This window comes from Heterocephalus glaber, unplaced genomic scaffold, assembly GCF_053883595.1.
Source record: "Heterocephalus glaber isolate CG9 unplaced genomic scaffold, H.glaber_assembly_v1.0 deba00001504, whole genome shotgun sequence".
In the NCBI taxonomy this organism is placed as follows: domain Eukaryota; kingdom Metazoa; phylum Chordata; class Mammalia; order Rodentia; family Bathyergidae; genus Heterocephalus; species Heterocephalus glaber.
In genome coordinates this window covers 70,062,003-70,084,500 of record NW_028258324.1, presented here as the reverse complement: position 1 = coordinate 70,084,500, position 22,498 = coordinate 70,062,003, and the positions used below count along the sequence as shown (strand labels likewise).

The window sequence follows — 22,498 nt, the reverse complement described above, 5'->3', positions numbered from 1 at the left end:
CAGGGCACTGGCTACCCTGGGGCCTGGACCAGCCACCCCAGTTGGAAGAGGAAGGAACCTGGGCCTCCCAGTGCTGAGCCTTTGGTGATTTGGGGCGGGAGGGGTGTAGATTTGACATCCTGTTTAAATTTGGCACTAGCTGAATTTTTTAACAGGGGTTACGACCCTCCCTCCTCCCTCTCCCAGGCCTTCCTTACATATTCCTCTAATCAATGTTTAGCTTTGGCTCGAATTCTGCTCTTCACCTTGGTGCTCTGGGCCTGACCGAGGGAGGAGCAGCATGGCGTCTTGCAGGCCACCTCTGCACCAGGTGACTAGAAGGAGGCTGCCACAAAGCCCAGGGGGCAAGTGGGGACCAGAAGGTGAGAAGAAGAGAGGGTGAAGGAAATAGAGGGGGAGCAATAAAGAGAAGACAGAAGGGAGCGGAGGGTGTGCACATGTGTGTTGCGGCTAAGGATAGTTGTGCAGGAGGTCCAGAGGGAAGGCCACAGAAGAGGGGAGACACCTAATCACACCCAGGCACAACTGCTGCAGAGCCCAGCTCTGAGTGGAGGCTCTGCCTCTGAACACCTAGCCAGCCACTCTGTGACTCCCGGGTGGAGGAGCCGACATTCCCGCCCGGCAAAGGCCGCTTTAATCAAGACTCCAGATCCTTCCTGCAGCCGCCCGGGGGGCGGGGAGGGGGGCTGTAACGCTGAACACATTAGTGCGTGAGATTGAAAGGTAACACATTCTCGTGGAAGCCCTCGGAACAATGGGCCCTAGGTCTGGGTTTCATTTGGAGGAACTGTGCGCTGGGAATTTCTCTAATCAAATAAAAGGAAAATGAAAAACTCTATCGTTTGCAAACGTTAATGCTCTTAATTGCATTAATTTGAAAAACATACAAGATCTTTCTGAGTATGGTGCTGGAGTCTGATAGGAGAGGAAGCTCAGGGCCTGGCCAGGGCAGAGGCAGGGGTTTAATGGTAGCAAGGGGTGAGGCAGTCAGGGCGGCTTGAAGAGCTTGAAGGACGACCAGGCAGAGACCCAAGAGATAGCAGGTTAGGCCTCTGTCCCCCTCGGGTCCCCTCCCAGCCTCGGTATTTCCGGGGCCTCCATGGTGGCTGAAGAGGCCTGAGAGCCCCATCAGGACACTTGGCTTGGACCTGCTGCTGTCACTCACTCCTCATCTGCCCAAACCCGAGGAGGAAGGGCAGATCCGCTCTACTCTGTCAGCACTCGCAGACCAGGGCCAGCTGCTCGTCTAGCAACAGCCCCACCCGGATGCCTCCCGAAGCCCAGACCCCACACTCTCTCTGCGTGGCCATCCAGACATGCTGGACCTTGGAGCCCGCCCAGAGCTCCAGCTCCATGGTGGGTAGAGGAGAAACAGCCTGCACAGGGCCTGGAGTCTGTTGGGAGGGGTAGGGGCACCCTGCACCTGACCACTTGCAGTCTCTGAGCCCCTACCCGGGGCCTGTGGCCACATTCTCACCTGGAGTTCAGGGGGCTGTCCACAGTGGGAGGGCTGAGGGACATGAATGAATGGGAGCTTCCAACCTTTTGGGGCACATCCCTCCTTGATGAGAGCTGGAGGCCACTCCTTAGAAAAGTCCCTGTGTGCTCATGCACACCTATGCACACACAGGCTTGTACTCGATTTCTGAGGTGTCACAAACCCCTGTCATTCGTGTCCAGGAGCCGATCTGAGTCTTGTCAGGGGTAGTGACTTTCTGGAAGTCCTTCCAGGGGAATAGGATCCTGGGAGCTGAGAAGGGTGAAAGATAGGGGTGTGAGTAGCTCTCTGGAATCGTGGAGGAGCTCAAAGACCTGGGCACAGGGAGCCGGCCACGGCCTGGGGTTTAACCTCAGCTTCTCCATACCTGCAGTCATGATAAGATAAGACAGCCCCAGGCTGTGCTAGGATTACAGGGCAAGCAGTAGGGGCTCCGGAACCACCCTCAGGTGACAATAGAGGAAGTGAGGGTCCACAGGGTTCACATAGCCGGTCCAGGACTTTTGGTGGCCAGTGCAAAGGACCTTCTTTCTCTGTCTCATAGTTCCCAGAATTACTATTGCCTTCGTTCCCTCAACCTGGAATTCCCATCTTGGCCTTGAAAGTAAAGGAATCTCATCTCATCCCTCAGGTGTCTTTGCAGCCCTGTGAGGTCCCTGCAGGAAATGACTCCCCTGGGAGATGGGCTGGGATGTGTATTTATTCCCACTTTCCAGATAACAGAGATTTCTGAGACGGAGGTCACAGAGTGGGAGAGTCAGGACTGACATTCCCGAGAGCGAGCTCCACTTTGGAGCACCTGCCACATGCTGGGTTCAGTATTGGTCACTCTGTATATGTGAGCTCCTTGCATTCCACCAGAACCCAAGCCTCTTGGCCCCAGGTCGGCATTCTTTCTCGGCACCACACTGCCTCCCAAAGACAAGGATGGAAAGCCAGGAGCTTCCAGGGCTCTTTTTCAATCTCCTTTCTTTGTGAAGAATGCTGTTAGCCATCAGCCAACACCACTTACTCAGAGCTCTGGGCGTGGACTAGCGAGGGACACACTGCTTGCCCAGACGGAACGCAGGTTCTCAGGGCGGCCAGACCAGCAGCCTCTGGAGGGAGACAGGAGAGCGGGAGGGAGGACTCTCCATGTCACAGGCATCTCCCGCTCAGGAGGAGTGCCACTGTTAACCAGCCTTGTGACCCTAAGGAAGAGGTGCCTCTCTGGGCCTCAGTTTCTCCTTTTGCATTACAGGGAACTGGAGGTGTAAGTGTCTCTAGAGTCCTCCTAGCTCTAAGATTCTGGGACCTGTGACTTCTGAGAATGCCTTGGGCTAGCCAGGCCTGGGTGCAGGGAAGTATGACCTGCAGGGGGTTCTCAAGAAGGTACTTCGGTTGGCTCTAATCCCACAGCTTCATTGTCTGCCAGAGCTCAGAACTCAGGAGGGGGGAGCTCATCTGGGATGAGGGGAGCCCTGGGTGAAGATGATTTACAAAAGCAGGATGTGCTCAGGTTTGCAGAGCCTAATGGTGTGCTGGGAACAGACAGATGTGTTCCGTAAGCTGGCAGATGTTACTTTTTAAGAACTTCTGAATGCAAAACCTGGGGGGAGGGAATCTCATGGACTGTGTGACCTGATTTAATCCTCCCGCCCCTTCTCCTGGGGAAGAATATTGCTGCCCTCACCCCCCAGCCAGGGTCTCCCTCACTCCACCCAGCTCAGCAGTCTACGGTAGTGCAAGTAAGGTCACCTGGCGGGAAGCAGAGGAGCAGGGGTTCTGAGGGGAGGGAGCAAAGGCCAAGTGCTGCCTGCTCTGCCCGGCTGTCCCACAGCCGCGCCTCTGTTGGGAGGAATGCAAATTGCAGAACTGGCAGCTGAATTCCAGTATCAAGGAAACTCAGAGAAGGAAAGCTCAGACAAAAGGGCTGCACAGTAAATAGTGGTGCGCCTCCGTTTAAGCAAACCCAGTATACCCCAGTCTAAAAATAACTCTTTCTATTGGAACTCTTTCCCATATGAATTCATTCCCATATGAAAAAGAATCACTGATTCAAGAAGCCAACTCCATTAGAGCATTAAAAAATACGACTCAAGTTGCCAAATGTGATTTCATATGCAATCCCTCTCCCTACCCCCAACATGCTTCTCACTCCCTGTCCCAGAGGAATACTCCGCCTTGCATAAAGAGAGGATCGCATTCAGTGATGAGGGGCTGGAAACCAACATGGCAAACACATGTCCTGGATTTTCCAAGACCGGCTCACTTTCTAATATTAGGTTTCCATTGTCCCACGAGAACGCATGGAACCATCGGCCTTGGGGACTGATGCTTGGGCTCATACAATGTAATGTGGTCCCCATGGAGAGGAGGACACTGTCCTGACAAACCCATTTTCTGCCTGGCAGGACTGAAGGGCAGGCCTGGTCAAAGATTGAGGAGACAGGATGGTGGGGAACCAGAGCCAAGCCTGAGAGGTTGAGGGGAGTTGTGTGGGGTGAAGGATGTTGGGCATGGGGTGAGGCAGCCGAGAGGCAGGCCCCTGGCTTCCTGGGATCGATTAGGAGCATGCCATGCAAACCAGGCAGCTGGGAAGACCCAAAGCTCCTTCCTTGGGCCCTTCTCTGCATGGGAAGTGGGCGGGTGGGGCCCTGGAAGGTGGCCAGGGAAGAGCAGCTTCATGATTAAAGGGTTGGAGACCAGGACTTTTGAAGGGAGACCAGGATGGCTGGTTATTTATGCATTCATCTAGGGCACTTGACGCTACCCCACCCCACCCCACCACCCAGCAACTCAGACTCACAGCCCAGCCCTGGACCCCACACTGGGCCCTGGGAGGGTGGGAAGAAGGCAAGGGATTCCAGAAGGTTGACCGAGCACCTGGGGTGTGCCGGCAGGAGTTCTAACACACAGGAATCCTCCCAACAATCCTACGGGGTAAGTGTTCCTGGCTCCATTTTACACATGGAGACGCTGAATTGAAATTCTTCGTTGTGGAATAAAGACCCAGGTCTTCTGATTCCCCACCACCACCACAGCAAATCAGAAGTGACTGAGGAGGGTTGGGGTCAGAGGTGAAAGTGGGAAAACCCAGTTCGGTCCCTCTAATCACTGGGCTGTTTCCCCAGAGCTGAAATGGTAGTTCTCAAAATAGTGCTAATATAGTACTAACAATGAGGTTGGTGCTGCGTATTGAGCAGCTACTGCACACATAGCATTCTAATCCTTACAACAACTTCCCAAGGTTGGTATTATTATCCTCGCTGTAGAATGTGGAAACAGACTCAGAGACATAACCTGGAACCAGGATTTCCAGCTCAGTTTGTTTCATCTTCGGCAGTCCCCATGTGTGGTACTGGAGTGTTCAAGTTTGGGAGGTGCCTCTGGCGTCATTCTGAGAGTGTCCTTAGAGAACAGGAGCCTTACCCCAGTAGGCGATTGACAGACTGACATTTTCCAGTGTCACGAACTAACTCTTGCCTGTGCTTCCCTTCTTGCATTTTTCTTTCAGGTCAAACCCTACTCACCCTTAAGGACTGAGTTGAGCTCTGATATCTCTTCTTCCATTACTCTTCCCTGGACTCCTGGTCATAGATGTGCACTCCCTCGCTGAACTCTGTCTGCTCTTTGTGTAGCCAGTAGAACCCTGGGCCTCTCCTATTTATCTGGCTCAAATGTCTGGAAGAGAGAGCTTGAGTTATGCATAAGGAAGTGCATTCTAGGTGAAATTTCAGTGAGGGGATGATGGAGTCCTAACCTGGACACTTTACTGAGTCACAGGGGATTATCTCTCTCGGGGAGGTGGGTGGTGGGACAATAAGGTCTGTCTGCTCACCATGCCAGGTTCAAACGAAGGTCAGCCTGCCTCTGTTTTCCCTCGCCTTTCTTACCAGTCCCTGCACTGCTCTGTTGTGTCTGGGGGTCAGGTGTTTCCTGGTGGATGCACCATAATCTGTCCTTTTGCTGCATCAGTACAGGGTCCCAATTTGATACTGTAGAAAGAACTTGGGACCAGGAGCTCCCTAGGCCTGGAGCTTAGTGGCCCTTAAGCCTGCTTGTAAATGGTTGATGTTGGCCTCCTCACTCTGGGCCTCAGAGCTGGCTGTTGGGTTTTCCACTGGGATCAGGAAGGGGAAGATGAATGTCCTTGCTATTCAGAGGCTGACAGTTTAGAGAGGGACCCAGCCAGAAGGGTGTCACTGTAAGTCCAGGTAGTGATCTAGGCACTTCAAGGATGGATAGCACACTGGGAGGAAACAGGAAGTAGAGAGGATACAGCAATGCCCCTCCCTACCTGGGAGCCAGAACACCCCCAGAGGAGGTGATACCTGGATTAGGGAGGATGGTGGGAGTTGGGAGGTTTGGTGGCTTACCGTGATCTACTCTTGACTTCAGATAATGGTCTGCCCTAGTTTACCTCCATTTGGCTTTCAGGGACTGATATGGACACTGAACCTAGGCACCTCTGAATCCTGGCCGGGCTCGATTAGAAAGCAGGCCACAAAGGAAACAATTGGTGGGACTGGAGCAGAAACCAGAGAAGTAGAAACTCTGGAGGAGGGAATTTCAAAAAGAAGTGAATATTCAATAGCATTGGGTGTTTCAGGGATGAGGAAAGATGGGGATTGTGGAAAGTGAGAAACTTTTTGGATTAAAGAAAAAAGACTGGAAGGAAATATGCCAAAGTGCTAACGGTGGTTGCTTCTGGCTGGTGTGATTGTGGGCAAGTGACCTTTCTCTGCTCCTATGCACTACTTGGTGCTTGCCAGCTTTCCCACAATGAGCATCTATTTGATAATCCAGAAACACAATAATTGGAGCTTGTTTTAAAAAGAAGTCATTGGTGACCTTGGCAAGAGCAGATTCAGCCGAGTTGTTCCGACAAGCCAGATTGCAGGGCATTAAGAAAATGGCAGGGGGTGAGGAAGCGGGAGAGGCGAGCGGAGCCTCAGAGAGGGTTGGCAGGAGAGGGAAGGACAGAGATGGCACCTGGAGGTGCAGGGCTGAGCAAAGATGTTCGTTCTTGATTAAACGTGGGAGGGACTTTTTAAAGTAATGACATTTTCTGCCTAAAAAACGCAGAATCTTATAAGAGATTTTTGTGTCTTTTCTAACTATGAGCCTCAGACAGAAGATTTACTGGAGTCTCTGGGACTTTTCAATAGTTGGTGGGGACCACAAGGTCAGGGGAATTATGAAACTAGGATTATTCTGGAAAGCTCAGGCTTTCTGGCTGTTGAGTATTGTGTGGGTTTCCAATCAAAGAGGAAGGAGTAAGTAAAAGAAGATAAAGAGGATGCAAAAAACCAGGAGCTGGGCATGGTGGTGTGCACCTGTGGACCCAGCTACTGGGAAGGCTTAGACCCAGGAGTTTGAGGCCAGCCTGGGCAACACAGCAAGACCCTGCCCCCCACCCCCCAAAAAAAGAAAAGAAAAGGAAGAAGAAAAAGGTGACATCTATGTTTGTCACAATATTATGCACAACGGACGAAAGATGGAAACGGCCCAAGTGTTCATGGCAGGACACAGGGTTAAACAACACATGTTACAGACACACAATGAAATATTATTCAGTCACAAAAAGGGCTATAACATGAATGAAGCTTGAGAGCATTGTGCTCCATGAAACAAGTCAGTCACAAAAGGACAGATATTACAAGATTCCACTTACATGAAGTGTTTGGAACAGTCAAATTCAGAAAGAGAGAAAGTGATTTCATGGGACTGGGACTAGGAGGAGGGAGAATTTGAGTCAGCGTTCAGTGGGTACCGGGTTTCAGTTCTAACAAATTGGAAATAAATGGATGGAATTACCTCCAAAAAACAGAGAGGAAAGCAGTGTGTGCGTAGGGGGAGCACCACCGGAAGTTCCCACAGGGATGGCTTTGAACAAGTGGAAAGAACACACTGTGTGGAGAGCAGGTGACCATAGAAAGGGGACAGAAACAGAAGGGTACCGGAGAAGCCATGGCGGTCAGGTCAGCACCCAGGAGAGTCTGCCCCTCCAGAGATGGCTAAGATGCAGAGAATAGGTTGGGTTTGTTCAGAGAAGTGAGGTGTGTCACATACACAGCACCTTTATGTGACTTTGGGAACAAGCTCACCCACCCCCTTCCCAGGCAGACACAGCCTTAGGGATGCAGGGCTGACTCAGTGGACAGGACCTCTGCAGAGTGGGAATTTCCACCCCTACCTGGCCAGTCGGCTGAATGCCTCTGTATTATAAGGAATTTATGCCAATGTTCCCATCAGCCCTGGAGACCAGAAACTGTGTTAGACTCTGTGGAGTTTCTGAGCCATGGGCCCAGTCCCTGATGGGAAGTGTCCAATGTCTCCATGCTGAGGGAGCACAGGGAAGAGATGAGAGGCAAATCCTTTGGCCTGCATGACCCCAAACTCTGGACATTTTGCTTCTGCAGGGATCTAAAGGCAGGAACATGAAAATCATGGCAGGAGCAGCTGGAACTGAGTGTCAGCACTGGAAGTCCAACAGCTGGTCAAGGAGACCAGAACGTGGGGAAGGCCACATTGAAGCAGCTGACTTGGCATCCAGGCTTGGGAGGAAGGAGCCTGAGGACAGGACCTATGTGTGAGGGGCTCAGGAAGTCTGCTCACCTGCAGTAACTGGCTGGTACTGAGTGCAGGTAAAATATCTGTACCTAACTAAGCCTGGGACAAAGAGAAATATGGTCAACTTTGATTTTCTCTGGATCATCCCTGGGGCAGGATGCCTCTAAGTAAAGTTTTAGAAATATTTTAAAATTTTAACTGACATAGAACTGTACATATTTATGGGGTACTGTGTGATATTTCAATACTTGTCTATAACCGGTAAAGACCAGATCTGGGTGAGTGACACATCCATCACCTCACACATTTATCATTTCTTTGTGTTGGGAACATACACAATTCTTTCTCCTAGCTCTTTTGAGATACACAATCATGTGTTCTTAGCCATAGTCTCCTCAATTTGAATCAAAGCCTGTCCAACCTGCCCATTGTGTCTGGTAGGTGTTGTCTCCCCCACTGTCAGCACAAGATAATGATCTTTGGGCTAACTGTGGACCAGGGTGACAGATTTGGAGTTGTGGAGACCAAGGTTCAAATTCCAATAGTACAATTTATAAGGCATGCAACCCTGGCAAAGTCTCCAGTTTCCTTATCTGTGAAGTGAGTTCAATTATACCACCTCCCACCCCGGGAGCTGATAAAGATTGACCGTGTTAATATCTACAAACCACCCAGACAATGCCTGCACAAACGAATGGGGTACAGTAGACGTCACTTCCCACCTTTGCACAAAACCACGATGTTTGGCAGATTGATGTCAGGAAGGTTTGACAGTTGACCCCTGTTGTGGGCTGTTTGGGGGGGGTAAGGCTCCTCCCCACAGGGACCCCATGACCTATTGTTCTGCTGCTCAGCCTCAGGGCTCTCTTTTCTCTCCCCTCTTGTTCCTCCCTCACTCCCGGTGGCAGCAGAGACAGATTGCTGGCCCCAGACAGGGCCTCCAAACATCAGACACCAAATCTGTAGCTGGGTCCGGGTGAAGTAGGATGTGGCAAACTGAGCGGTGCACCTCGGGGAAGTGACATCCTGGCAGGAGCTGGAGCCCACTGTGGGAGGTGAATACCCGTGGTCTAGTGGAGCTGGGTGTGGAGGTGACACAGCCTCTGATGACAGGGGGTACTCTGAGAGCGACAGGCAGCTGTGATGACATGGGGTACCCAGCAGTGAAGTGGGGTACACTATGGGGAGGTGTAGTACCCACAGTGGAGCCCGTAAGGGAGTATAGTGGTAAACTGAGGCTGGCAGTGGTGAGGGGTGCTCTGGTGAGAGACAGTGCTGGTCTCCACTTCCTACTCCTGTCTTATGTTTCTGAATCTGCTGCTCCACTTTCAAATTAGACTTCTACTGGCCAGGGTCCTGCCACTAGAATGGATGTAAAGTGTCCTGCATCAGATAGCACTCTGGGGACAGCCCTGTGACTTCTCCCTCCCAGCACCACTTGCTGCTGGGCAACAACAGCTCAGTGTGTGCTACCGGGGCCCTAACCAGGCCCTGATGGAGGAGGCCATTAGAGAGGGTGAGCAGAGCCCAGGAGTCCATTCAGCACTCACTTAGCAAGGCTCCCAGGTGCTGAGCACCACGCTAGTCTCTGGGGATTAGAGTGAACAGAAACTGGTCCCAGCTCTCAAGGAGCTCTGTGTGCCAGGAACAGAGACCCCGTGTTTCCTCTGGGCTCAGAGTGCTCCCAGAGGCACGCACCACACCTTCAGTCAGAGGAGAAAACAGGCCACCAGCTCTGCTTAGGTAAATCTGGCAAGGCTTTCCAGAGGTGGGAACCTTTTAAGAGGAGGAGAAGTAGAAGAGGTGCCCCAGTGACTGGGTGCTCCAAGCTGGCTCTCAGTGCTTCCAAGGGGTTCGGACTCAGAAGAAATGTGTCCTGCTTAGGTTCTCCAGGGACCCCCGTGCCATCCTGATTTTGTGATACCCAGGGGGACCTATGCAGGGTGACAGTCTGTGATGGGGATACAGCTGTTTCTGATTAGAGGAGGCAGGAGGGGGAGGGTGGGAGAACCTGGCCACACCGCCTCTCCCAGTTAAGAGTCTATCACTTCCAGACCAGGAAGGATGGGCTTTTCCCTTTGGAATGGGGATAGTGCTGGGAGGGCCAGGAAGGGTTGGGTGGGCAGGGCGGGGCTGTGCTGGACCAGCTTGGCCCTGGAGGGACTGGCCATTGGGTGGGAGGATGCTGTTTATTTGACTACGATGTATATTTAAAGGTCTCAGTTACAACGGGCCTCAGGCGCTCTTTAACAAGCTGCAGCTGTCCAGTGGCTCATTAGCTTTCCTGACATCTTCTCCAGCCTGGGCCTGGGGGAGCGGCCCTCAAGCCCCTCCCTGTGGGCCAGGGTCCTGAAAAGGTGACTTCTCGACCCCAGCCCTGAGCTATCATGATGAATGGCGCTGCTGCCCCATGCAGACAAATGTCTTCCTGGAACAAGTCCTGTTTGTTTAAGGCAAACAATCACAATCTACCCTGACAAAAACCCCTCTCTTGATTGAAGCCCCTGGCCTCACCTGTCAGTGCCTGTCTCCTTGCCTCTGGACTTTGGGAAAGGACACGACATGGGCCAGTCTGCTCTAGGCACTGTCCTCAGGATGGGACAGAGCAGGGTGTCCAGGGAGAGCAGGGCCTAGCCATCTCTGGAGGTGCGCTGGAAAGAAATCGCCTTCCATGAAGGCTTGGAGAAGCAGCAGGCATTATGGGAAGGCAGGGGCTTTGGCCACGTGATATCTGTTCTCTGCTCAACTTCCTCCTTGTTTGTGAGACCAGTGGCTTTCAACCTGGCTGCACAAAGGGCCTCACCTGAGGAGCCTTTAAGAAACACTGATTCAATTGGATTCCAGACCCTGCCATTTTCCCCTTTAAAGCCTTCAATGAACAATTGTAATGTGCAGCCAGGGCTGGAGCCCACTGGTTTGGGTGGTTCCCAAGGTCTCTGACTCTGTGGCTCATTAAGTCCTCCTTGAAAATTCCTGGCTTCTTAGCAAACACCTCCAGGGAGCTGTCAATTTGCAGGCCATGGGCCCCAGAAGTTCCTATACTAGGAACCACCTGGGCAGGGGCAGTCAGGACCTCAGGGTACATCTGGTCCAGTTTGGTTTTAGATATGGCAAAAGTGCAGAGTATTTTTCTTTTGTAGCTCTTGTGGGAGGTGCTTTGTAAATAAAAAGTATCGACAATGTGGGAGATGACTTTTGTTACAGATAGGATGGTTAAGGATGAAGAACAACTTGCAGCCAAAATTATAACTCCTTTCTGCCTCTCTAGTTAGATTGTAACCCCTTTATGAGCAGGAAGCAGGGTTTTTTGTTGTTCTGTTATGTTTTATCCTCTTGACTTAGCAATAAGTGACTATGTGGATGGATGGGTAGATGGATGGATGGGGTCTTCTACCAGGTATGTTTATCTTCCGTATTTCAAGTACTCGTCACTAGATTCAGCTGTGGGTAACCTCACTGTCATCACCTCTGACACCCCTGTGAATAATGGAGGGGCAGGGCTGAGGAAGGCAGTGGGGTATTGAGAGAATCTGTTAGCCTTGGGGCTCAGGAGAGGGCCATTAATAAGGAGCAAGCAGCCGAGGCTGGTCCTGACAGGCCTCCTGTGAAGGGTGGGGCCAGACTCCACGCCTGTGGTACTCTGCCGGGAATTCACAGTGCCCTATGTGCCATCACAGACAGTATCTAGGAAGGTCACGCCCTCAAAGGACTTCTGGCCAAAAAGGTCATTTCTATCGCAGGAAGAATGTGGACCTGAAGGCATCAGGTGAGAGAAGAGGGACTCAGGGCTGGGTGAGGACAGGAGTTGGCACCCAAGTCTCTATCTGTACAGCTCTGATAAACTCTTCGTTCTGCAACATACCCAACACTCAACCAGCCACCCATCACTGAGCTCCCTCTAAGCTCAGAGGTAAAAGGTCAAGACCCATCCTCCAGGAATTCATTGTCACAGGAAGAGAGTCAAGGCTGCTGAACCACAGGAGGAAGTGCTCAGAAGGGTAGGGACATTGGAGGCCTCCACGGAGGGGAGAAGGCTCAGTGGAAGCTCTTGAGGTGCCCAGGCATCTGAACGCCTTCTTAAATACTCAGGGGAATCATTGTGTGGCCAGGTTTGGGATGGGGATCCTTTGGACAGTGAAGGCATTCTAGAGGGTACTGCATGTGTAAGGGAAGGGAGGTGATCTACATGGGACATATAAACAGTCCAATGTGTATAGAAATCAGCTTATTTGGGGGAAAGAAGGAGATGCAACAAGAGAAGGCGGATGGAATCGAAGCCCCTTTGTTCAAATAGCTTACAATAATTCCCCCAGGAATCAGTAATCCATTTCAGTCCTCCTCGCTCGGTGCTGATTTGCCCCAGTTGCAGGGAGATCTGGTGCCGATTACCAGGTTTCGGTGCATTCGGTAATGCACCAATAAAATCTCGGTCACTGCGGCACAAAGTCCCCTTTATTTTGACAAGTGTAGTTTTTACTCTGAAGTGTTATCATAAATAATTAAATTAAACCAGTAAATGGCTTGTAGTATGATTTGCTGAAGTAACAAAGTCTCTGTAACCCCAGACACTGAGCCACTCCTTTGGGGCATTCTTGGCTCAGAAACATTTGAGAATTTTTCAGAATTCAAGAATATTTGAACTAGTGGAGGGCAGAAGGCTCGTTCCATTCCATCCTGCTGCCCCCTTTCCCACTGGGGTTCCCCCATTCTGCTGCACCCCATCCCATCTACTTTGGGGGTCCTGGGGGTTGAACCCATGGCTTTACACATGCTAGACAAGTGCTCTACCACTGAGCTGCACCCCCTGTCTTTTGACCTGCAGCAATGTGTACCAGTAGTGGATTGCCCCTCCACCCTGGGCTGGCCTGGGGTGGAAAGTTTTGGGGTCCTAGTGCACATACTTGGCAGTCTTTTCTTGAAACACCTGCTTAGGCACCAGGACATTCATAAGTAGCCCCTTCCAGGCTTGGGGTGAAGGGCTCTCCAATTGTCAGGCAACCCACACCTACCTGCTACTTCTGTCATTCTAGAGACAAGGAAACTGAGGCCCAGAGAACAGAGAACTGAGGTGGCTCGACGTATTTCTTGTCGCCGGATGGACAGGAAAGAGCCACAGGTGAGGTATGAGTGGAGAAGCCTCAGAGACCCAAAGGGAGAAAGTGCTGGGTGTACAGGGGCTGCAGGTTAGAAAAGGAGAAGGGTGAGAAGGGAAGAAGAGAAAACAGTAAGAAGCCTGGAACCGAGTTCTCAGGAGGAAACACTGAAGAACCATCTGCAGAGCTAGCGGCCAGCCAGACCTCTACCCCTGCAAGAGGACAGCTATTGAACTAAGTGAGAGAAAAGTGAGATCTTTGCTGTGGAGAAGAAACAAAGATGCTCGAGAGAAAGCCCAAGGGCAGAGCATGCTGGCTAAAAACGGAGATTTCGGTCCTCCCGTGGGTGAGCTGGATTGCCTTCTGCCTGCTCTCCTGTCCTCTCCTTTGCTTGGTCACTGTCTTGCCAGCTACATTCCCAAGCATCCGCTTCCCTCATCTTCCTTAGGGCTCTCAGACAAAGTGGCACCTGGTGGCCGCACTGCAGACCCTGCAGGACCCCGAGCAGGGATGACTCCATCCTTAGAAACAGGCCTCTCAGCAAGAGTTCCAGGCCCTGGGCTGGGCCTCAAAGCTGAGCCAGCTCTGGGGAGACGGTAACCAGCAGAATCCTGGACGGAGAAGCCTACAGAACTCGGATGAGCCCGGAAGAGTAAGGGCACGCACGGCCCCTCCTCAGGCCGGCTGTTTTTTGTAGCACCTTGAGTAGAAAGGAAAACATGTTTTTCTAACTCCATGGAACTCTGGGCTGTGTAAACAATAGAGATGGCACTTGGAACAACAGTCACCTACAGGGGAGACAGAGCAGCCCCAGAAATCCCTACAGGGAAGAGCCCAAGGGTTCGGTGGCCCGAGGAGGCATTTGACAGAAAGCACTCGGGCTCAGGAGCCAGTGAGCTGCAGTGGGGCGGGCTTTGACCCCGGAGCCAGTGAGCTGCAGTGGGGCGGGCTTTGACCCCGGAGCCAGTGAGCTGCAGTGGGGCGGGCTTTGACCCCGGAGCCAGTGAGCTGCAGTGGGGCGGGCTTTGACCCCGGGGCTCTTGGTCATCACGGCTGCCTCCTCTCCTGACATCCCAGCACCCTTCACAAGGACCACAGACCAGGGAGGGGAAGAGAACACAGCTCCCCCGGAGGCCCCACCTGCGGCCCTGGCCTGCTGAGCCCCTCTGCCTACCACACCCTATGGCAGTGGCGGCAAACTCGTGACATGCATGCTGCAGCAGGCTGTTTGTATCATGGAAAGCTCTAAAAGATTCACCATCACTGCCCTGGGTGTTCTAGGCCACATCTTAGCGGGTAGGAGCAGGACAGAGTACAGAGGGAGGTGCTGTGCCTACTAGGTGGGATGCGGAATTGTACCCAGAAACCCACTCTAAGTTGGCTCCTTGGGGACCTCACTCCCTATTGGCTTCTCTCTCCTCCAGGAAGCCATCTGAACCCCAAGGGTGGTCCATATAGCCCTCAGATTTTACCTCAAGTCAGAGTCTGGTTTATTTCCGTGCCCACTTCTGTACCTAGTAGGTGCTCAATAAATGCTTTTGGGGCAGAACAAGGAATCTCTTGACCACACCTGATGTCCTTGTCAGGATGGCTCCAGCAACAGACCTCGTTCTCTGGCCCTGGCTGGACCTGGCCTAGCTCGAGGAGTAGGGGAAGGCCGGGGAGGTCAGAGCACCTCCGTAGTCCTCAGCCCAGCCACATGCTTTTCCCTGTCGCCTGCTGGACCCCATTCTTCCCTGCACCAGGCCAGTCTGTGGCTACTGCATGCCCTCCCCATCAGGCACCGAGAGATGTGTCTGGCCAGGCTGGGGGAGGGGACTCTAAACAGACAGCCCCTTGCCCCAAGCGGTGCCAAGGCTCCCTCTTTGGGACTGGCTGGACCATGTGACGAGGAGCCGGCAGAAGTCTTCTGTCCCTCAGCCAGCCCCCAACCTAGGAGATAGCACCCGAACGCCCCTCCTGCTCTCCCTCCTCCTTGGGCCTTTCACCCCCTAATCCGACGTGTGGGGAGCGGTCACGTGGGCCCCCAGCTCTCGACAGGAAGCTGTCGGCACCGCTGGCTGGAAGGGCCTGCTCCCTCACTACCGGGGAGGAGGCGGGCTGCCTTCCCCCAGCCCCGCTTGTTGAAATCCAACCCCGGTTTCCAGCTGCAGCTCGAAAGAGCCCCGGGCCGGCCCTCCCCGGGGACCCTGCAGCTTGCAGATCTCACGGTCAGGGAATTTACCCTGTGCGGTCTTCCAAGCCAGCAGATCCTCCAGAACAAAGGGCAAGGAGAGACAGTCTCCCCTCCTCACTGTAACCTTCCTCCTTCCCCACCCGTCAGGGCCAGGGGAGACCGGGAACAGAGGGACAAAGACTGTCCTGGGGAGGTTACAGCCCCCAGAGGAGCCGGGCACAGCTCAGTCTAGAGCAATCCCCATTCCTTCTAGCTCTTCCCTTCCCAGGCGGACACTGACCTTCGAAGGCCCTGACATCCCAGGGCCCAGTGTTGCAGCCCCTGCAGGGAAGGGAACACAAGCCTCGCTGCTTTCCTTACCTGGAGGAAAGGCAATTGACAGAAGAAAATGGGGGGTTTTGTTGCTGCTCCTAAGAACAGACTGTTCCTCAAACTCTGCTAATGCACTGTTACTGAATAACAGCGTAGCAGAGAGGAGAGGCCTTGGAAACCCGAAGCTCTGGTTCAAACCGGGACCTCGCCATTTACTGGCTATCTGGCTGGTCCAGCTCCAGGGACGCCCCAAAGCCCATGCACCACTGACCTGTTATAACAACTCCTCTGAGCCTCCTGATCCCCTCTGTAATATGCAGCTAGTGTTATTTGCCACACCTACCTGCATTCATTTAGCAAATATTAAGTACCTACTATGTGCTGGGCACGAAAGTCAGTTTCTGGACGCTGAAAATTAATGGGATCTTCACCCAAGGATCACATCAACGTGCAGGTAGGAGTGTTGTTGGGAAACCGAAAGGCTGGAATAAACAGATAAGGACCAGCTGTAATGATCTCATTAACTTTCTGGGAATGGGACTGCTAAAGTGATTTTTAAAGTTCTTAAAAACAGTTAAGTAAGCCAGACCTGTCTCTGTAATCTGGCCTGCACTATTTATTTGCTTAGCAAACCGTTCCTTCATAGATAGTGCAAAAGGAAAGGCTTCAGACCAGCCTGAGGCAGAATTTCTCCCAAATTCAGAGTGGGGTCTGAATTAATTAGTTCGTTCTGTATTTTAATGTATAAACCTGGGCTCAGGAAATTTGGCCTTTAAAGCAGGTGCCCTTTCAAATGAGTGGGGTTTCATGTGACTATTTTAACTTCAGCTTCATTACCCTTTATGGGCTGCAGGAGTGGTGGGGGAGCGGGAAGGAGCAGTCTGGGGTGAGTCTGCCTCTGTGAATGGGGACCTGGAGGACCCGTAAAATAGCCCCTGGGTCCCCAACAGCCCTGTCCCAACCAGGGCTGGCTGGGATGACCTGGCCACTACCCTAGGGAGTAAAGTCACACTTGCAGCTCCTGCCTTGGGTATTTCTAGTAGCGGGTGAGGACAGGGGCCACGGCTCCCAGTTCCACGTGGCTGGGCTTTCCCTCTCTGACCTCTCATTGTTCTCTGAGCTCTTGTTCAGCTGGTGGGCAGCCCCCAAGTCCTCAGCACAAATGCCCTCTCAGGAGCCAGCTCACAGGATGCTCTCACTCAGGAAACAATGGTTGCTCCCTACTGCCTCTTGGCTAATCTGGAACTCCTCAGCCTTCACCACCAGCCCCACCTCCTCTCGTTATCTGCCAGCCCCATTCCAGGTCAGCTGCCCCAGTAGATAGCTAGATGCGCAGCTGCCTGTGACTGTTGAACACTTATGGCCAGGCTTAAATGAGATTTGGAAGACTCAGCTTGAAAAAAAGTAATGCAAAATACCTTATTAATTTTTATATTGATTACATGTGGAAATGATAATATTATGGATCGATTGGGTTAAATAAAATATATTATTAAAATTAATTTCACCTGTTTCTTTCTACTTTTTTTATTTTGCAGCACTAGATATTGAACCAGGGCTTCAAACTCAGGGCCTTGGGTACAAGGGGTGATCAAAATATACAGTGAATGTTTAAAGTTAAACTTTTTATTACAGTAAAAGACCCATTGTCATGAATACCCTTCAAAGAACTTATTCCATTTTTCTTGCCACTTTCTGAAGTAGTATCGGAAGTCCTCTTTTGGTGAATGTCTTTATGAAGTATGATCAAAAAATTTGTGAATGCTGTTGCGAGTGCCAGCCAATGGAAAACATGATGGTATGTTCTGAGCTACCTTATTTACTGGCTCTGCTACCATGTGGCTTCTGACTCTTCCCCAAAGCCAAAATAAACCATGAAAGGTAAATGTTTTGAATCGATTCAGGGCATCAGGGCAGCAACAACGGAACAACTAAAGACACTCACGAAAGATGCTTCCAGAACTGCTTCAGAAAGTGGCAAAAATGATGGGATAAGTGTGTTTGAAGCAAGGGTAGTATTTTGAGTATGGTTGATGGCAATCTGTCTCTTACTGTAATACATTTTTAAATTTAAACATTCACTGAATTATTCAATCATACCTTGTATGCTAGGCAAGCACTGTCTCAGCGAGCTCTGCCCCCAGCCCTCTTTCGACGTTTTAATGCAGCTATGAGAAAATGTGAGATTACACATGAGGCCCCATTTGTGGCTTGCTTTCTGTTTCTCCTGGACCGTCTGCTCCGGAGCACAGGGCAGTGGGCAGATCTGCCTTGCAGTGCTGTTTTGTGTTTGACTTTGCAAATCTCTGTTTCCTTTGATGATTGTTGGGAGAACTAGGTGAGCCAGTAGTTGTGTCAAAGCAACTAGCATAAACCAGTTAACTCAATGCAGGTTCTTTTCTTTCCTTCCCAGATCGCATTGCAAAGGACCTCCTATTTCTCTAGCCTGGGTGCACCCAGCATCAACTGAGCAGTTTTTAAAAATCTACCTGTGCCTCGGCCCTTGCCTGGTTGAATTGTCAGAGCCTGGGGACCAGCGTCATTTAAAGCTCTCCAGCTGTTTCTACTACACAGCCAGGTATGAGAATCTCTGCCTTAGCAGAGCTGTTTGCCCCTTGGCCCTCAATGCTCTGACCACTAAGCTGGGACACCACGTATGATGTCCCTTTAGCATTTTACATGTGTTTTGTGCTCTTTTAATGATAGCCAAATTTGTGAAAGCCAACCAAATGTCTGGCATTTTACGTATCTTGTCTCTGGTCCTCACCACAACTCTGCAATGTAAATCAGATTAAGCCCATCCTGCAGATGAAAAAGCTGAGGTTAGAAAGGTGAAAGCGAGTCGATTACTTGTGAAACAAGTGGAGAGAGGCAGGGAAACGCTCAACCCCAGGCAGGTCTGGCCAGAGTGAGAGCCTCTGATCCCCATGCTCGAAGGCCCTGCTTTGCATTCTTCAGTAAGCAGAATGTAAACTCCCAGGGGCAGGGACTGTGTCTTCCTGTTTGCAGCAGGTCTCAAAGGATGCGCCCAGCAGCCCCGTGGTAAATGTCACACATGCCTGACAGCACTCTCGGGGTGAGGCTCCCTGAGCCGCGTGAGGGAGTGGGGCGCAACAGGCAGGGATGGACAGGGCTCTGTGCTGTGCTCCTCGAAGTGGCTCAGGGCAGGCAGGTGCCTTCCCCAATCAGCCTCTAGCAAGTGCAGGAAAGCTCTGGAAAGGACAGCAGGCAGATGCCGGCGCTTGGTTTCTAACTCAGCATTCACACACCAGTCTCTTCCTGCAACTCTCTGGCCCAGGACCTCTGTTGAGATCACAGGTCCTGCAGGGGAGGCCTGATTTGTGGGGGGGGGGGGGGCTCCTGAGCCCGGGGCAGGTGTCTCAGCCCCACCCCAGTGGCTCCTCCCTCATCAGCAGGCCTCCTCCTCAATCTGCCAAAACCAAGGGCTGCCTGGATTTTCTGGATCAGCCCCGAATCCATGTAATTTTCTTTTCAAAATTGGTGGTTTGTGAAAGGTTTGAGTAAATGCGATTCCATGTTCTACTTTTGAAAGACTTCAAGTGCAAATGTCCTCAAATCGGAGGTGAAGGCCTTTGCCTCCCCCCATACGATGGACTCCCCTGCAGGGTGCAGGGTGCCAGGCAAGGTGCACAGTGACATGGAAAGAGTCATGATGGCAGGAAGAGTGGTAGGGACTCTGCATCCACTGCCGTGAAAATGTTACCAGTAGGTGTGCTGTTCAGCTCCAGAGAGTTGTTTGCCAAACTTCCTGTGATGTGTCTAGATCACTTTGGTTATGAAGGGAAAGAAGAGTTCCTTTGGGGTGATCCATCCCCCAGAAAACCACAGGACTTGATCCTCTGTCTCAGTCCAGGCCACCTCACCTCCTGCCCCTGCCTAGGAGGTGACAAGAATGGAGGTGGCAGACCGGTGGGGCACCGGGGAGTCTTCGGGCGCTTGCCCAGGGTGATGACTCAGGCGTCTTTCCCACAGCCCATCTGGCCCTGGAATTCTGAAGGGCTGAGTCCTCCTCACCCCAAGTTGCTCTCCAGGAGCAGGGTCCTATGGGTTCCATAAATAGCTCCCTGCTGCTCCCACCGAAGCAGGCTCCATCTCCCCCTTCTGGGGTCCCCACCCTGGGTTCAGAGCCAAGTTCTGGAGCAAGCCAATCTTGACACTTCTCCTGGCTGGGCATGAGGGCAGGGTGGCCCTGTGGTCTTTGCCTGGGGTGTACAGGGCTGGCAGGGGGCCAGCCGGGCAGCTGCTAGGAGTCAACAGCTTTCCCTTTCCTCTGTGGCTCTCTCCTTTTCCTGGGGTGGCTGGGGACCCCGCCCAAAATCTACCAGCCCACTCTGACATTTTGGGCCAGTCCCCAAACAGCAGGCAGTGAGTAGAGCAGTTATGAGCTTCACTCCCCATTCAGACCTTGATTCATATCTTGTCCAGTTTTCCTACTTACTGACTGAGCAGCCTCGGGAAAATTACATACGGTCAGTCTTATCTGAAAAAATGATGCAATAAAAATGAGTGTAAAGCATCCAGCACAGACTCAACAAACAACAGCTGCTATGGCGTCTTCTGTGTGTCTGGCCCCTTCTGAGCCAGGTTCTTGGGCTGGGGGAGAACGCCAGATTGACTCTTGGAATGGGGGGCTCCTTCTCCTCCTGCTCCTCCTCCTCTTCTTCCTCTTATCCTTCTCCTCCTTCTTCTTTCCTACTCTTCCTTTTTTCAGTACCGAGACTTAGCCCAGGGCCTTTTCACTGAGTTTCATTCCTAGCCCTTTTTAAAAATTTTTTATTTTGTGACAGGGTCTCGCTCAATCCCTAAATTGCCCAAGCTGGATTTGAACTAGCATCCTCCTGCCTCAGTCTCCCAGAGTGCTGGGAGTTCCACTTGCACCACCACACCTGACTTAGGGAAGGGCTTCTTTCAGCGTCACACTTATGACTGAGCCTGTGGGCTGGCTTTGGGAAAGCCATGTGACTTCAGGCTGGCTAGGCCATCCCTGTTTCTCAGTGTCTTTGTGTCTGTGGTTCTCGGGTGGCCGGGGAAGGTAACCCCTCATGGAGTGCATCCTTCCTGCTGGGAAGAAGCTCTCTTCCTCAGGGTCACAATCAGTGTCCCGGCTGAAGGTCACTGGACAGTGATGGTGAGGTGCTGGCATTGCTCTGGGCCTCCCATGCTGTCTGTTCCCCACCCCGGCAGGGTCACAGTGCCCAGAGACAGACTCCAGGCTAGACCGTTTGGTGGTGTCTCCCTGAAAAACTGCACACAGGCTTTGCGGGTGTTTCTGGGGGTCAGTGGCTGACTTTTTGGACTCCCAGCAGTGCAGGGATTAGAGCGTTATTAGGTGGCACTCTGGAATTTGGGAAGCAGGTCTCATAGCTCATTTATTCTTCTTAGCAACAGCCTTGTGGGCAATCTTGTTATTCTCTCCATTTCACAAACGAGGCCACTGAGGCTCAAAAGGGTACCTGCTGGTGAGGAGTAAGCGACAAAGCAGTCTCCTGACTACAAATCCTGGAACTAAACATGAGCGGCTGCAGGTGTAGCTCAGAGGCCAAGCGCTTGGCTAGCATGAGTGAGGCCCTGGTTCCATCCCAGCACTGCAAGATAAGCCAACAGACCAAAGCAACAAGCCGTGAGAAAATGCAGTGAACCTGAGCTGTGTCCAAGTCCCCAGGGCTTGTCCCTTTGTGCTAAGACCCCGCACACATCCCAGGGAGATCCTGTAGGTTCTTCTTGCAGTAGAGAAGGTGACAGCATTCAGCAACTGTGGAGAATGGAGAAATGGGGTAGGTGATTTTCACCAGGTATTGGGTGTGAGGTCACCAAGCTGAAAAGGCAGGGGCCTTGGTGCCAAAGGGTTTCCAGAGTACAGTTTCCCTGGCTCCGCACATGGGTCCTGTCAGGTGGCTCCTGTCAGGGTATGACCTAGTTCTTCCCGTGATCCAGCCTCAGTGCTTGGGAGTGGGAACAGAGTTCCAGCCGAGCTTCCCTTCTGGTGCACCCTTGCCGTGGGAAGAGAGAGAAGCCTCTGGAAAGACTCTCAAGGGAACAGACGCCACCCCGGAGGGGCAGGACGGGGACTCCCTCTTCTGTCTTGTCCTGAGTCTGGACCAGTGTCCGTATTGCCTACCTGCTCGAATGGAGGTGTCAGGATTCAGCAGGTTTGCTAAGATCAGGGCAGGGCTGCTGGCAGCCAGCCTAGTCTCCATTTTCCTGCCTCAGACCTTGTCGTGGCCCAGGAGCCCCCTGCCTGGGAGGCCCAGACTCAGTGACAGAAACTTGTTTCCAGAGCCTCTGGCTTCCCAGTTGCTAGGGGAGTGGGGCAAAGAGCGGGAGGAAGGAAGGTAGGTCCTACACGGCACGTCCTGAGGCTGCCCTCAGGGTGCTTTTGCCTCCACCTGTCCCTCTGTCTGGGGCCAGTTGTATGGCATGACTATTTTCAGCATGAGCTGCAGGAGCACACATGTGGCCTGCACAGCCAGCCGACTGACTTCCTGCCAGGAAACCCTAGCTGGAGGTTCTGGGGCCCCTGGGCTCGGGCAGGTGACCTCAGTCCAATTCCTGGAGGCTGTTGCCTACTCCCTGCTCTCCTCAGCTTCTCTCTCTGCCAGGGCTCATGTCATGCAGTAGTATCGTAATAGTGAGGGGTTATGGGTTGCCTGCTCTAAGGCAGGCGCCATGTGAGGCATCTCACTGGGATTGCTTCATTAGCTAACACCTTCATTTGCTTTCTCCAGGACCTAGGTCCTTGAATACAAGGCAAGGGCTCCACCCCTGAGCTACACCTCTGCTGGCTCTGTACCCCGCCATAGAAAGGTGAACTCCATAGAGAGCAGGCACATTGCTCCATTAAAT

At 52.2% G+C, this 22,498-nt stretch overlaps 2 long non-coding RNA genes across 2 annotated transcripts in view; one reads left to right on the top strand and one right to left on the bottom strand.

The window, feature by feature from the left end:
- Positions 1 to 232: 232 nt before the first annotated feature.
- On the bottom strand, positions 233 to 10,932 carry LOC110348589 (uncharacterized). Its single transcript, XR_002393935.2, has 3 exons — positions 10,568 to 10,932; positions 5,011 to 5,161; positions 233 to 1,750 (listed from the first exon to the last, which is right to left on the bottom strand). It is a non-coding gene; the product is annotated as an uncharacterized LOC110348589 (long non-coding RNA).
- Positions 10,933 to 15,196: 4,264 nt separating this feature from the next.
- LOC147825424 (uncharacterized) overlaps positions 15,197 to 22,498 on the top strand; it is a 41,232-nt gene continuing 33,930 nt past the window's right edge. The window contains exons 1-2 of the long non-coding RNA XR_015441045.1: positions 15,197 to 16,088; positions 18,048 to 18,212. This is a non-coding gene — a long non-coding RNA (uncharacterized LOC147825424). The remainder of the gene's footprint in view (positions 16,089 to 18,047; positions 18,213 to 22,498) is intronic.